Genomic DNA, 14,153 nt, shown 5'->3' with positions numbered 1-14,153 from the left:
TTGAAAAAAAGGAAATGATATAAAATTCAAAAATTAAAATCCTTCGAGATGTAGTTATCTTACTACACCTACTAGTTAGGAAAATCCAAAAACATATATTTCGACATGTTTTCCAAAAAAGTGTTATGAAAAAGTAAAATGACTATAAGTTTTGCATACGATGTCGAAAAAAATGTATAATGTATCAAAATGTTCGGCACGAGAAGCCGGTTCCGATTTCGTCGGCTGTAGGCCATTTTGCAAACTTTTAGAATCCTCAAATTCTGAAAGGAAAAAAAGTTATCCTCAAATTTAAGTTTTTTTGAATTTTTGGTCAAACGGTGAAACATGTGACTTCATGCTCAAGTTCAACTCCTAAAATCAAATAACAAAAGTTGCAGCAACTGGATAGACATTGTATATAGTGATTCAGGGATTCACCATTTTATACCTTAGCTAGTAGCAGATCAACAAATTATAACCATTTTATCAATTAATCCAGATCAGACACTTGTGCTTAGCCAAACATAGAAAGCTCATTAGTTACCATCCGGTTCACATCCGGTCCAGACAGCGGCCACGTGGAGCTCCTTTAGTCCCGGTTCGTAAGCCAACCGAGACTAGAAGTAATGGGCATTAGTCCCGGTCGTTTTGTCCCAGTTGCAGAACCGGGACTAAATGCCCGTTTTCTACTAGGGAGGTAAACCAAATAACCAATGCTAAGTTGATTTGATTAGTTCAATATACCCCTTTCATCGACTCCCCAAGCACCTGAGAGCATGATGCAACCACCAAAAGTAGTAAAAAGGGTACTAGTATCATATGGACTATTTCGAGGTATAAAAGTGCAATACTTTCGAACATATATAGTTTTCATATAGAAGGTAACATACAAGGTCCAGTTTCATGCTAAATCATTGAAGGGATGAATATGAAGGGTGTAGACGTTTGGTTCCTGGGTGTATATAGACCCAGGAATTGGAATAAAAAATTACAAGAAAAGTCAAAAAATTCAGAAGTAATTTTGGAATAAACTTGACTTTCCTTTAGACCAGTACATAATTTATCATCAACCAAAACCTAGTGTTTACTTCTGGCCAATTTTTTTACTGCTATATACAAGGCACTATTCACACTATTTTGACCAAAAAGTTGTTATTTTCGCCTTGAAGTCAACACTGGGTTCTGGTTGGCAGAAAATTACATACTAGCACAAAAGAAAGTCAAGTTTATTCTAAAAAAAACAGAACTTTTTTTTACTTTTTTTAATTATTAATTTTCTTCTTCTAATTCCTGGGTGTTTATACACTCAGGAACCAAGGGGTATTTCCTTGTTTTTTTTCCTAATTATTAATGTCATTGTGGAACTAGCGCATGCCAAAGTAACAATGTGAAATCACAACTACTCTTCATTTTGATATTAAAAACATTCACCACATAATTTGTAAAAAGAATAGTGTATATTTAAGAACATGCACATAAGGTGTGGTGTGCCATCTCTCAAAATAAAATGATGTGTATTTTGTTAGCACAAACTGCAATTTACATTGCAAGATAAAAAATGACAGCCCCTAGCACTAACGATTGTCTTTGATGAGAACCTTCCACACTGAGAAGAGCATTGGTGCAGCAAGGAACCATCTCCACCGCAACAAAGAGTCCACCAAGGGAGTCGTCTTTAAGGGTTTTTAAGTCGCTCGAGTTACCCGGGTTGTCGGGGATCAGAAACCGATGCATACACCTTGATCATGACAACAAAGTCCTTGGGTCTTTGAGATATGCGTTGTCGTAGAAAGAAACTGCTGCCCGCTACCGTTTGAAAGGAAGAGAAGTATTAACCATCTTACGAAGGAACCACACATTAATTGTTGAGATCTGAAATGACTAGTGAGTCCACGGATCCAGGGACACACACTCTCAGAGGCCCTTCGCCAGCGCCAGATTGGACGTCATCGAGGTAGGGAGAGAACGAAGAGATCTTATTCCAACATGCCACCACCGCCGCCACCACGTAAATGTCACGGCGGAATCAAAAACCTAAGGAGGAAAACAATGTAAAGGACAGATGGGTCCCAACTCCCCTTCGGCACCGACCGGCCACCGGACGGGGAAAAGAAAGGGGCCGATGTGGCAGTGCGGGGGCAAGCTCCGGCGGCGACGACTAGGATTGTGGACGTATGATCTGCTACCAATCCACGTTAGTTATAGGTGACTAATGGCCATGCACGTTAGCAAAGAGGCAAAAAAACTGAACGACGCTCGGATGTTTTATTTTTCTTTCTTTTCAAATTTTATCGGATTCATTCACTTTTTTTTGGTTTTTCTTTTCAATAAATGTTCACAATTTTTAAAAACAGTTCATGTTTTAAAATGTTCACAATTTCAAAAAATGCACAACTTCAAAAAAAGTGTTCTAACTTTTTTTACAAATGTTAGATGTTTTCAATTTCTCCATGCATTCAAATATATTCACCTTAGTTAATGGTCACTAATATAAAAATATGGTAACCTAAATTTCAAAAAATGTTAATGTCTTTTAAAAAATGTTTTGTGCACCCGCAAAAAAAATGTTCTGTTCATTTTGAAAATTTCCATGTTTTCACTATAATTACCAAACTATAAAAATAATCACTTTCTATAATTTATAATTTAAAGCAAATTATTTTTATCATCTAATAACTTTTTAAATCTGTACCAGCAATCGGTTTTTTAGAGGCAAACCAAAGGACAAAAAATCACTACACAAGAGCGCTCGACGAATATCCTCGTGGGCCAGCCACATGGAAGATTCAACCAACGAATATCCTCGATGAATATCCCATTCCTATGGACGATTCAACCACAAATAGACGGAGAATGCATCAAATAGGAGATAAACTGACATAGATAGAGCCACATGGAAGCATCCCAAAACTGGTGGAAGCTTCCAAAACGGTGGCACATAGTGCGGTCCATGAATTTGTGTGATGGCTTGGCCCAATAGCGTTAATTTTGCAAGTTTCTATGTACAATGGCTATTGTTTTCTGGAAGGTTACAATCGTTTCCTTTTTCTTTTTTTACACATTCATTTATTGGTTCTTAACAGCTTTCTGCTAGCTCTTCTGCTTTTCAAATACATCTCACCTTTTTTTTTAAACATGTGATCCTCAAAAAAAATGTTGAACATTTTTTGTCTATATGTTGAACATTTTTAAGATATGCGCTAAAGATTTTCAAATACAAGGTGAACATTTATTTGAATACAAGTTAGCCGTTGTGGAACATTTATATACATTTATTTGAAAAAAATTAAGATAAGCGCAGGTCCAAGCCCAAGACGGTGAAGTCGCTTCAGCTATCTGGGTTGTCTCGGATCAGAAACCAATGAATGCAACTTGATCGTGATAACAAAGTCCTTGGGTCTTTCAGATATGCATTGCCGTAGAAAGAAACTGTTGCCCGCTACCGTTGGAAAGGAACAAGAGTATTACCATTTTACAAAGGAACGGCACATTTACTGCTGAGATCTGAAGTGACTAGTGGGTCCACAGATCCGTGGACAAAAACTACCAGAGGCCCTTCGCCGATGCCAGATTGGACGTCATCGAGGTAGGGAGAGACGGAAGAGATCTTATTCCAACACGTCACCACCGCCGACAACACCTGGATGTCACTGCAGAATCAAAAACCGAAAGAGAAAAAAAAAATGAAAGGATGGATGGGTCCCAACGGCCATCTTCACAGACGGGCCACCGAACGCAGAAGAAAAGGGTCGAATGCGGCAGTGTGGCGGAAAGCTGCGGCGGCGACGACTAGGATTATGGACATATTGTGAGCTATCAATCCACGTTACTTGCAGGTGACTAATAACCAGGTGTCTTAGCAAAGAGGCGAAGATATTGAGCTACGCTGGGGTGTTTTATATTTTCTTTCATTTAGATGTTTACTGTATTCAGTCGTTTTTTTGACTTTTTACTCTTTTTCTTTACAATAAATCTTCACAATTGTTTTAAAAAAATCATGTTTTAAAATGTTCACAATTTCAAAAAATGTTCAACTTCAAAACATGTGTTCTAAATTTTCAACAAGTGTTAAATGTTTTCAATTTTGCATTCATTCAAATATATTCACATTATTTAATGGTAATTTATAAAAAATGCTAAGTTAAGTTTCAAAAATTGTTAATGTATTTCCAAAAAAATGTTCGATATATTTTGAAAATGTCCGTGTTTTCAACAATTATTCTCAAACTTCAAAAATATTCACCTTCTAAAATTCACTATTTAAAACAAATTATTTGTATGACGCAATAACTTTTTAGATCAGTAGCAGGAAAATCGCTACAGACGAGTGCTCCACAAACACCCTCTTGGGTTGGCCCATATCCCATTCATATGTACAATTCAACACAAATAGACGGCACATTCGTCATATAGGCGTTAAACTGACATGAAAGAGCCACCTGGAAGCATCCCAAAACTGGTGGAAGCTTCCGAAACGGTGGTACATGGTGCGGTCCAAAACATTGTTTGATGGGTTGGCCCAGTATCGTTGATTCTGCAAGTTTCTAAGTACTTACAATTGTTTCTTTTCTTTTCTTTTTCTATGCGTTCATTTATTGATTTTTAACAGTTTTCTGCTATTTTTCTACTTTTCAAATCCATCTCAGCTTTTTAAAATATGTTGAACATTTTTTGTATTTATGTTAAACATTTTTAAGATATGTGCTACACATTTCCAAATATAGGGTGACCATTTATTTGAATACAGGTTAGCCGTTGTGGAACATTTTTGTACATTTATTTCAACATTTTCAAGATAAGTGTAAGTGCATCTAGTACCCCTTAGTGATTTTGGTGTATTGAAGACTTATAGGTTAAGGGACTAATGCGTTTGTGAGTGTACACATGTCTATAAGTCAATGAGGAGTTTGATATTTACAGAGAAAGTCGACCCCTAAAAATGAAGTTCTTCAACTGAAGACTTTGATATTCTGAAGACTTCCTGAAGACTTTGAAAGTGAAGAAATTGGTGTGACCTTGAAGACATGGTATTCATTTGTGGAACATGAAGCGTGAAGACTTTTGTTTTCGTAGTTTCATTTTCTCTTTCTTGAGTCATAGGAAACACCGTACTGTTAAAGGGGGTCGAGGAAATACTATGAAAAAATTTCCATGTGATGCTCAACTCAAAATCCTACACCTACCAATCCCTTCAAGTGAAGCCTTTGGAAATCTCATACAGTTCAGTCACTTTCTTCAATGACAGAGACGAAGTTCTTATGGTCACTGATGAATTTGTTCTGACTGAGGAGTTAGGAATTCGTCAGTACGAATTACCTACACAGTGAGGAACATGATAGCCTTGAGGAATTTGAGAGTCAAATTTCCGACCGTTGCTGTGCTGCGCGCCAGCTGTCCCAAAATATCTTATCCACCTAACGGTCATATCATTGAGGGGCATTTATGTCTTATCATGTCGGGCTGCTCCCTAGGCTATAAATAGCCGCCCCCTACAACCACTAGCTGGTTGGCTGCTCCGAGAGAACTTGACACTTGTCATTTGAGAGCAACCCATCCTCCGAGGACTTTGAGCGAAAATCATCGAGTGAGGAAAACCCAAAACCAAACCCCTACAAACCCAAAGTGATTGAGCATCACTGAAGAAATTGATCCTGCGTGGATCCGACGCTTGTTACCTTTGAAGACTGTGCTTCTTCCAGACGGTTAGGCATCAAGGTCTAGAGCATCCAAGAGGAATTGTGAATCGCCGAGTGACCAAGTCTGTGAAGGTTTGGAAGTCGCCTGAAGACTTACCACGAGTGATTGGACGAGGCCTGCGTGACCTTAATTCAAGGAGAATACGGTGAGGACTGGGTGTCCTGAGCTGCGTGCTCAGCGACTGGGTGTCCGGGACTGTGTGTCCTCGAGTTTAAATACTCAGCCGCTCCAACCAGACGTACAACTGAGACAACAGTTGGAACTGGTCTACCAAATCATTGTCTTCACTAACCTACTGGTTCTATTTCCTCAACCCTTTCATTTCCTCATTACTGTGTTGAGTGTTTGTTCATATCTGTGTTTGAAGACTTTGACTGAAGACTTTTTCAATTTCGTCAGTTCAATTTCTTCAGTCTGTTTGTCTTCATCTTGTGATATCCTGTGATTACGCTTTCTGTACTCTGTGCTAGTCTTCATTTCATCATGATGACCATGCTTGTATTCTGTTATGCTTACTTCTGAGTACTTATTCCGCTGCTAATAGTTCTTCACTAAGGAATTTCCTCACCGGCAAATTCCTCAGTGAAGAATTCATAAAAATCGCCTATTCACCCCCCCTCTAGTCGACATAACACACTTTCAATTGGTATTAGAGCAAGGTACTCCCTTGTTCTGTGTGATTTTGGTTTAACCGCCTGGAGTTTTAGTTATGTCGACCACAGGTATGATCAAGGTCTCGGCTGGGTGTCCTACCTTTGATGGGACGGACTACCCCTACTGGAAAAACAAGATGCGAATGCATCTCGAGGCTATTGACAACGATCTCTGGTATGTTGTGGAAAATGGTGTTCCCTCTGTCTCACCCTCACTGAACGCTACCGATGTGAAGAGATTTAAGCAACTCGATTCTCAAGCGAAGAATATCATATGTGGCCATCTGAGTAAAGGACAGTATGGAAGAGTGAGTGCTTTGGAAACTGCTAAGCTAATCTGGGATAGGCTGTCCAAAGTGAATGAAGGAGTCTCAACTCAGCGTGACTCTCGAGTTGATGTTCTTCGGAATCTCTTCAACCGCTTCAAAAGACTCGACAATGAAAATGTCCAACAAACCTTTGATCGCCTCACTGACATCTCAAATGAGCTTCAAGCCCCCGGTGCCACTGACATCACTGACCATGAGGTGGTGAAGAAACTGTTGAGATCACTTGATTCCTCATTTGATACTCTTGGTCTGATGATACAAGAAGGGCTGACTACAAGTCTCTTGATCCTGCCGATATCCTCGAAAGGCTAAATACTCACGAGTTCCAGCTTGCTGAAAAGAGAGATCTCTATGGTTCGAGCTATGACAAACCACGTGCCCTGAAGGCCAAGGTTGTGTCTGAGTCCGAATGTGAGGACTCTGGTAGTAGCCTTGGTGATCCTGAAGAATTGAGCCAGGAGCTAGCACTGCTCGTGAAGAAATTCCAGAAGTTCTCAAGACGTGGTCGCTTTGGAAAATCCTCAAGAAGCAGTGATTCCTCAGCAAGTGACTATAAGAGAAGACTGTGCCACAAATGCAAGAAACCTGGTCATTATATTCAAGATTGTCCTCAGTGGGAAAAGGAATTGAAGAAGAAGAAATACAAGGATTACAGTTCTGATGATGCGAAGAAGAAGAAGAAATCGTCAAAATCTTCGTCATCAAAATCCTCGAAGTCTTCATCTCACAAGAAGAGCAGCTCCAAGAAGGCTCGGGCATTCATTGGCAAGGAAATGGACTCTGAAGCTGAATCTGAGGAAAATGAGGAAGAGGAGGCGTCTGAAGAATCCGAATCTGGTGTGGCAAGTCTGGCCTTCGCTACTGCTTTCCTTAGCAAGTCCATCTTCAACACTGAAGAAACTGACCCCACCGACAAGCCTGATGAAGATAATGATGACTACGCTCCCACCTATTGCTTCATGGCAAAAGGTGCAAAGGTACTCAAATATACCTCCTCTGAATCTAGTGAAAATGAATCTGATGAGAAGCTCAAGCCCAGCTACTCTAAACTTGCAAAGATTGCTGTAAAACAACAAAGGGCTTTTGAAAAGGTTCAAAACATGCTAGACAAAAGTGATGATATGTTGGGTGAAGAAATGGATCACACTAAAGCCCTGACTGAAAAATCTTCAGAGACTTCAGTCTAGGTTTGATAACCTTCAAATTCATCATAACACTCTCTTATCTGATCATGAGAAACTTTCTTATGAATTTCTTCAAAGAAAGCAAGATCTTGAGAAGCTAAGAGTGAGTTATGAAGATCTTCAGAAGGAGCGCGATTCATTACTTGCTCAACAAATCAGCACTTCTCAGGAAGAATTTGTTCCTCCATGCTTAAAGTGCATTGAACATGAATCTGCTAATTCTTCACCTGAATGTTCAAATGCTTCAACTGTTACAAATTCTTCACCTGCCTCTGCTATCACTAATTCCTCATCTGAGGACATTGCTAGTATCACTGACGATGCAGGGCTGAAGGAATTGTACATGACATGCATGTACAAAAGCCTCAAAGGGCATCAGATTCTTTGTGATGTGCTCAAAAAGCAGATCCTCAACAGAAACCCTAGGAAAGAGGGTATTGCCTTTGAGAGGAAACTTAATGCTGATGGAACATATTGGAAGCCTGAGCAGTACCCCAAAACCTCATGGGTTGCTGCAAAGGGACCTCCAGTTGATCCATCCAAGTTATCTGGCTTTACATGTGAATCTCCTCATTCTTCTGATGAATCATTTGACTCCAACTATAAACTGTTCAAAAATCCGAATGGTGAAGTATTTGCTAGATATGTTGGGACTAACTGCAGGAACGGTTCCCCTATGAAGAAAATCTGGGTTCCCAAAAGTTATCTTGAAGGTCTTCAGGTGAATGTCCTCATGACACCACCTGTGAAGAATAGGAACCCCAGAACAAACTCTTCATATGGACCTAATTCTTCATATGGATCCAAGTCCTCATATGGACCAAATTCCTCACGTGGATCAAATTCCTCAAATGGATCAAAGTCCTCATATGATTATCATCGTGCTAACAACTCTGTTTCGCAGGGTAGAGCTAAGGGCTACGAATATGCACATTATTCTTCAAATCATTATGTTCATAAGTCCTCGAAGAATTTCTCTGCTTATTCATATGCTTACCCTAACCCCTCTTATGTGAAACAAAATGGTTTGGCTTCTATGCCACCATTCTCATATGGTGCTCACAGAGTGATGGACTCTTTGCCACCCCTTCAGATGTGGGTGGTGAAGAAAAGGAACTAATCTCTTCTGCAGGGTCAGGTATCCAGATGTGCCTTAACGTCTGAAGAATTTGCCGGGGACCTGACAAAATTGCCTGAAAGGATGCAGGCTAACCATGATAAAATGAACTTTCTTTTCACACGTCCTCATACTGCTATATCTGTTTACCGCTTGATGAAATTCATCTGATGAACTTGATATCATATTCTTCACTGATGAAGCATATGAGATTGTAAGTTACACTAATTCATCTGCAGGATGATCAACCCAAAACCACTGAATGGGTCCTCGATAGTGGATGTACAAACCACATGACTGGTGACAAGAATCTTTTGATGGATGCTCCCTTATCACCGTCACATCTGAAGCATATCATCTTTGCTGACAAAGGAAAAAGTCAGGTATTGGGTCTTGGTAAGGTTGCGATCTCTAAGGATAAACACATGGACAAAGTCATGCTTGTTGAGTCCTTAGGATACAACCTCATGTCAGTCTCAATGCTTTGTGATCTTGATATGGTTGTTGTCTTTGGCAAGTATCGATGTGTTGTGATTATGGAAGCTGACAATTCCAAAGTCTTCGAAGGCTTTAGGAGAGGAGATTTGTATATTGTTGATTTCTCTACAGGACCACAACCAGGCGTGTGTCTACTTGCAAAAGCTTCAGAAGGCTGGCTATGGCATCGACGACTTGGTCACGCAGGCATGAGGAATTTGCACACGCTTGCAAAGAAGAAGCATGTCATTGGCATTGAGAATGTCAAATTCCTCAAGGATCACTTATGCGGAGCCTGTGAAGCTGGAAAAATGACCAGGGCCAAGCATCCAGTGAAGACTATCATGACCACTACTCGTCCATTCGAATTGCTTCACATGGACCTCTTCGGACCTAATCATTACTCAGCAGTCACTAATGATGCATCTCTATATGGTTTTGTCATTGTTGATGATTACTCTCGATATACATGGGTACACATTGTTACTTACAAACATGAAGTGCAGGAAGTCTTCAAACAATTTTCCTCGAGGGCTTCAACCAACTTTGGTGTGAAGATCAAGCACATCAGAAGTGACAATGGAACCGAGTTCAAGAATTCCGGTCTTGATGACTATCTTGGTGAGCTTGGTATTACTCATGAGTTATCTGCTCCTTATACTCCTCAGCAAAATGGCGTTGTGGAGCGCAAGAACAGAACTCTTGTTGAGATGGCTTGCACTATGCTTGATGAATACAAAATGCCTCATCGTTTTTCGATCGATGCAATTGATACTGCGTGCCACATCATCAACAGAGTATATCTTCACAAATTCTTCAAGAAGACGGCCTATGAACTCCTCACTGACAAGAAACCCAATGTGAGTTATTTCAAAGTCTTCGGTGCTAAATGTTGGATTAGAGATCCTCACCACAATTCTAAATTTGCACCGAAAGCACATAAAGGTTTTATGCTTGGTTACGGAAAGGACTCGCACACCTACAAAGTCTTCAACATTGTTCTTCACAAGATTGTTGACACTGTAGATGTGCGGTTCGATGAAACTAATGGCTCGCAAAGAGAGCACCTACCTTCTGTGTTAGATGAACCAGCACCTGAGGATTCTATCAAGTTCAAGGCAACTGAGGATGTCATTCCTACTGAAGAATTTGCTGAAGAATTCATTCCAGTATGCGAAGAACGTCGAGCTGACGCACCTGAAGATAATGCTGAAGACAATGGTGCTGAGGAAAATGATCAAATACCTCAACGACAACCAGCTCATCCTCGCGTTGCAAAAGAAGTACAAGTTGACAAGATCATCGATGACATTGAAGCGCCAGGTCCTCTCACACGCTCAAAAGCTTCACATTTATCTAACTTTTGTGGGCACTATGCTTTTGTCTCTATCACAGAGCCCACTAAGGTAGATGAAGCATTTTTGGAGCCGGAGTGGATTCAGGCTATGCAAGAAGAATTACATCAGTTCGAGCTCAACAATGTCTGGGAACTGGTCAAACGTCCAGATCCTCGCAAGCATAATATCATTGGCACAAAGTGGATCTACCGCAACAAGCAAGATGAAAATGGCCTTGTGGTAAGGAATAAGGCACGACTGGTAGCTCAAGGCTACACATAGGTTGAAGGAATTGATTTCGATGAAACTTTTGCACCTGTTGCTAGACTTGAGGCTATTCGCATATTACTTGCTTATGCTAATCATCATGATATCATCTTATATCAAATGGATGTGAAAAGTGCATTCCTCAATGGTAAGCTTGAGGAAGAAGTATATATTGCTCAACCCCTAGGTTTTGAAGATCCAAAGAATCCTGACAAAGTCTTCAGACTTAATAAGGCCCTCTATGGCCTCAAGCAAGCCCCTCGGGCATGGTATGATACATTGAAGGAATTCTTCATGAAGAATGGCTTCACACCCGGTTCACTCGACCCTACTCTCTTTACTAAATCTTATGATGGTGAACTATTTGTGTGCCAGATATATGTTGATGATATTATCTTTGGCTGTACTAACCAATGTTATAGTGATGAATTTGCCTATATGATGAGTGAAGAATATCAAATGTCTATGATGGGAGAGTTGAAATTCTTCTTAGGTCTTCAAATTCGTCAACAGCGCAATGGCATATTCATATCTCAGGAGAAATACCTCAAAGATGTACTGAGGAAATTCGGCATGCAAGATTGCAAAGGCGTCAAAATTCCTATGCCCACAAAAGGCCATCTATGCACTGATGAAAATGGTATTGACTTCGATCACAAGGTATACCGCTCCATGATTGGTTCTTTATTGTACTTATGTGCATCTAGGCCAGATATAATGCTTAGTGTTTGCATGTGTGCCCGATTTCAAGCTGCACCGAAGGAATCACACCATAAGGCTGTGAAGCATATTCTTCGATATCTAGCTCACACACCAACACTAGGATTATGGTACCCCAAGGGCTCTGCTTTTGATCTCATTGGATATGGTGATCGTGTGGACCGCAAGTCAACTTTTGGCACTTGTCATTTCCTCGGACGATCTTTGGTCTGTTGGTCCTCGAAGAAACAGAACTGCGTATCACTGTCTACTGTGGAAGCTGAATACATTGCTGCTGGCTCTTGCTGTGCTCAACTGCTTTGGATGAAGCAAACACTCAAGGACTATGGCGTCAACGTGAAGAATGTGCCTCTCCTCTGCGACAATGAGAGTGCCATCAAGATTGCTCACAACCCAGTTCAACACTCGAAGACAAAGCACATTCAGATTCGTCATCATTTTCTTCGTGATCATGTGTTGAAGGGCGACATCTCCATCGAGCACGTGAAGACTGAAGAACAGCTAGATGATATCTTCACTAAACCCTTGGATGAGAAGAGATTTAGCAAGTTGCGGTGTGAGCTAAATATCTTAGAATCTTCGAATGTTCTTTGAAAAGGACACACATCCTAACACTTATGCAAAATTGATGACTTAGATGTGCAACACATGAAGAAACGTTTTTCTTCAATCAATGAAGAATAACACTCTAAGTGTGAAGAAATTAATGAAGAATTTGATTCTCAGAACCGTACGACAATTGTACGCGGTGTCTGAAATCATCATTCTTATACGGTGGGTCACGCCACCACAAAAAGTTGAAAATCTTCAATTTGAGTTTTTTTGGTATTGAAATTCTTCAGTTTTTCAAATTCTTCAACTTTGCAAAATCTTCACTGTTCACTTCGTTTTTCTTCATTGGCTATATATATATATATATGAGTTTATGTCCTCTACAACATTCACTTATAGCTATTTCTTCAAGTTTTTTTCCGCTAAGTGAATGTGATCGGACCCTTCCCTCTCTATGCTATACTCAACCCAATCTATTCACAAATTCTTCATATGCGTTCTATTTGAAACTCGTTCAAAATCTTCAGTGTGTCCTTGTCAGCTGAAGAAATTGTGAACGAAACTTTAAAACAAATCTTATCCAAATTTTCGGTTTTGCCGCTCAATCTGTTCCGCATCCCACGATGCATTATTCTATTCACCCACGATCGTACACGATCTCCACTACACAGTACGTGGGTGACACATGTCGCGTGAAGGAGAAAGGGCAGGGGCATGTTCGTCCCAAATCTTCGGGCGAACAGTTTTTCACCGTGTCTATAAATACCCCTCTCCCCTTCCTCACTTCATTTACTCCGCTCGATCGCTACTCTCTCACTCGAGCTCCTCAAACCCTAGCGCCGCTGCTACTCCATCGTCGTCGGTGAGGAAGAGCTTCGCTGCCTCGACCTCGTCGCCGTCGTACTCACGCCGACCGCGGAAATCTTCACTCCGCCGCCGCCGTAGTTGTCTTCCTCCGCCGAGTTAGGGCAAGGAAGATTTAACCTGACGAACTTCCCATCTGTTCTTCTCAGTTCGTCGTGTTCTTCACTTCAGGTAATTAAAAGTTACTTTTATTACTCGCTTTGATTCTCAAGCTTTCCTGAAAATCTTCAAAGGTGTTTATTCTTCAAATCTTCACACATATGAACACCACACACATCATATGATCCTGAACTGTTTCTCTAAGCAATTATTTTCTTCAAGATTCCCTAATTGTGTGGATCTTCGATCTGTACAACTCTGGAACCTAAGACAAGAACGCTTAGTGAAATTCCTCAAGGTTCATCTGGTCAAATTCCTCAAAACTTGTTCTTTTCGAAAAACCTTCTCAGAACGCATATGACCTCTCCGAATTCCTCGCACCTGTACTCTGTTCATAGGTACTCATGTCTGCTGCTGAATCACTAGGTTCTCATCAACTTAACTCATTTGCAGCGTTCCTCGAAGAAAAACCGCATACTTCTTCAGAGAACTCAATTGTTCAAATTCCTCAACTGAAGAATATGGCAGACGGTAAGAAGCCGCAGAAAGGAGGAAAGAAACCTGAGGTTATGACTGCGTTTGAAATCCCTGAGGAAATTTATGCTGACTACTGCACACCTGATGAAGCAAAATTTGGCAAAGAAAACAAAAATCAGCGCAAGGTACGCATTCAGAAGATTGAACGGAGATGGGCAAGGGAATGGAGGGAATACAGATATGTGACTCCAAAGTACATGAAGAAATTCGCCCTCAATCCTCCATGCCCAAGAGCTCCATTGGCACCTGGCCAAGTAGATGATCCCACAAGCATCAAACGATGTGAGGACTTTCCTGAAGAATGGGCTAAGCGCCAAGCTAAATTGGCAAGACAAGCG

The sequence above is a fragment of the Triticum aestivum genome, chromosome 3B (genome assembly GCF_018294505.1).
Source record: "Triticum aestivum cultivar Chinese Spring chromosome 3B, IWGSC CS RefSeq v2.1, whole genome shotgun sequence".
NCBI classification, from domain to species: domain Eukaryota; kingdom Viridiplantae; phylum Streptophyta; class Magnoliopsida; order Poales; family Poaceae; genus Triticum; species Triticum aestivum.
The sequence above is the reverse complement of the archived record's forward strand: the minus strand, read 5'-3'. Positions refer to the sequence as shown.